The sequence below is a fragment of the Trichomycterus rosablanca genome, unplaced genomic scaffold (assembly GCF_030014385.1).
Source record: "Trichomycterus rosablanca isolate fTriRos1 unplaced genomic scaffold, fTriRos1.hap1 scaffold_230, whole genome shotgun sequence".
NCBI classification, from domain to species: Eukaryota; Metazoa; Chordata; class Actinopteri; order Siluriformes; family Trichomycteridae; genus Trichomycterus; species Trichomycterus rosablanca.
Window position 1 is genome coordinate 6,259 of NW_026947058.1, and position 2,407 is coordinate 8,665.

Here is a 2,407-nt window from a genome sequence, read left to right on the forward strand (position 1 = left end):
AGTCCACCCAGGGACGAGTGTCTTTTATTGCACAACCTGCCTGTTGATCAAACGGATATGAGACACAAAAACAATGTGTAGTCCCACAGAATAGTGGAAATAAGTAACTGATAAACATCCAGTAAACAACAGTCCTACAAGCACAAATATCCTCCTGATAAGTCACTGGAGACCGGCTGTCCAAAGTGGAAGAACGTCCTTTTGGTTTCTGTAGATGTTAAATGAAGTCGCCCAACGTGGGGCTCGAACCAACAACCTTGAAATTAAGAGTCTCATGCTCTACCGACTGAGCTAGCCAGGCTTAAGCAGCATGTCAGAACAGACAGCTCATCGGTCAGACCATCAGAGAGATGTAGGTTTAATTCACTAACATCACAACCAGATTAAGAACTAATTAACAGTTTACAAACAAACAAAATTCAGAATAAGCAACAGAAACAGACACAGACTTGCTGTCGCTTTTAAACTACTACACAATTACTGAACCCGCTCCATTATGCTTTAAACCTCAGTGTATATTATCTGGAAACAGATGCTCTTCATATAGAAATATGCTTTACATTTGCTTGATGGTAATAACTCTTAGTGAAGTCTTAATGAACAATTAAAACATCAATTCAGGTTGTTTTTAGTTCAACTGGGAAAAAATATTAACAGTAGCTCAACTTCCTAAAACCCAGAATCTACACGTACAAATCCTAGGACCTGAGTCGTATCTGCTCCAGTCACTGGTTGGTGGCATTAAGCGCAGTCAAGAACTTTAAGAAATATATAGTTTAAACAGAACACACATATAAGAACCTACAAAACCTCTTAGATGTGTATTAAAAAAAGTCTGAACATAAAAAAATGACTAGACAGTGATGTCTGAAATAGGACTGAGATCTCAGATCATTAAAATAACATGAAACTGCTGCATTTCTGGCGCAATAACAACCAAATTCAGTTTAGGAGCTGCTCATTTCTGCAGATCTTCACTGTAAGTGTGCAGACTCTCAAATGGTTTTTGTGCTGCCATGCAGCTGGTTGAATGGGGTTAGTGTAGAATTATGTACAAAGATCTTAAGAGCATAGATGAACTGGCCGGTGTTAGGATTTTTGGAACATAACATCATTATTAAACATCATTATTAAACATAAATTCAATATGGGAAGTTTTACGGCATTTTTCCAAGTTTTACGACATCCAGGCCGCATGGCCTATTGTTCAAAATGGCGCTGCGCATGCTCCCTTTGTTCAAAATGGCGCCGTGACCCGGATCCCTCCCTGACTCCTACTGAGGGGGGGAGGCGGAGCCCTGGGCTTTTTAGCACATTTCATTGGCTCCAACAGCAGCGGCGGAGGAGGAGCCTAGACTAGTTTAAAAAGAGAGGCGCGTTGAGAAGCTGGCTCTCTTGCTTTGGTGGTTGTGTTTCTAGACTGCAGGAGAAAAGAGCGCCGATCGGCCTAGCTCTGGCATATATTCACAGATCATTTTTACACTTAATAAAGTGTTTTAAAGAGTACTTTCTGGACTTCCCGACTGCTTTCTTCAGGACCTCGCGACAAAAGATTCATCCTAACACCGGTTAGCTCAGTTGGTTAGAGCGTGGTGCTAATAATGCCAAGGTTGCGGGTTCGATCCCTGTACGGGCCACAGCCTCTTTAACGATTAAAGGTAGCATGGCTGAGAGAGAGTCAGGTAAGCATGTGCTGTGTATCAGGACTTTCTAACCTGAGTAATTTAATAACTGAAAGTAAGAATACCACCCTGTTCTTCTGCCATCTTTAATTCGGGCTTCATTTCACCTAATGGCAGAAGACTAAAAGAAATTTAGACAGTGTAGAATGAAAGTATTAGGAAAATATGAGATTAAAAGCATCAGCCTTTATTTATTCTTGAATCATAACAGTTGACCTGATAAAACATGAAATATCTTGAGTTCATATCTGCAGTGGAATAAGAATCAGTGTAAATGTAAGAAACTCTTGTCTTTTTATTGGCATTTTACTGAGCAAAACTCAAGAGAGTTGAACAAAACGTGGTGCTTTTAAAGACGTGAATTTTCCTGAACACCATAAATCTTTCCTTCTGACTTATTAGTATTATTATTTTAATTAATATCAACATAAAGTGTAAAACTTTATATTTATTTATAAATAAATTTCATTAGTCGTCCTTTTGATATTTTTGTTTACATAAACAACACCTGAAATTTAACGAACTAACAATTTTAAGGTTTTAATTACTTATTTATTTATTTAGAAAGCCTGAACGACGGACGTCTATAAGAAGCAGCTTGTTTACAGCATCTCTCGCTTACGGCCACACCTTCCTGAGAACACCCGATCTAGGAAGCTAAGCAGGGTCGGGCCTGGTTAGTACTTGGATGGGAGACCGCTTGGGAATACCAGGTGCTGGAAGCT

The 2,407-nt window shown here is 39.4% G+C and overlaps 1 pseudogene; it reads left to right on the forward strand.

Annotated features, from left to right (window-relative positions):
* The first annotated feature begins 2,298 nt into the window (after positions 1–2,298).
* On the forward strand, positions 2,299–2,407 carry LOC134306858 (5S ribosomal RNA; annotated as a pseudogene).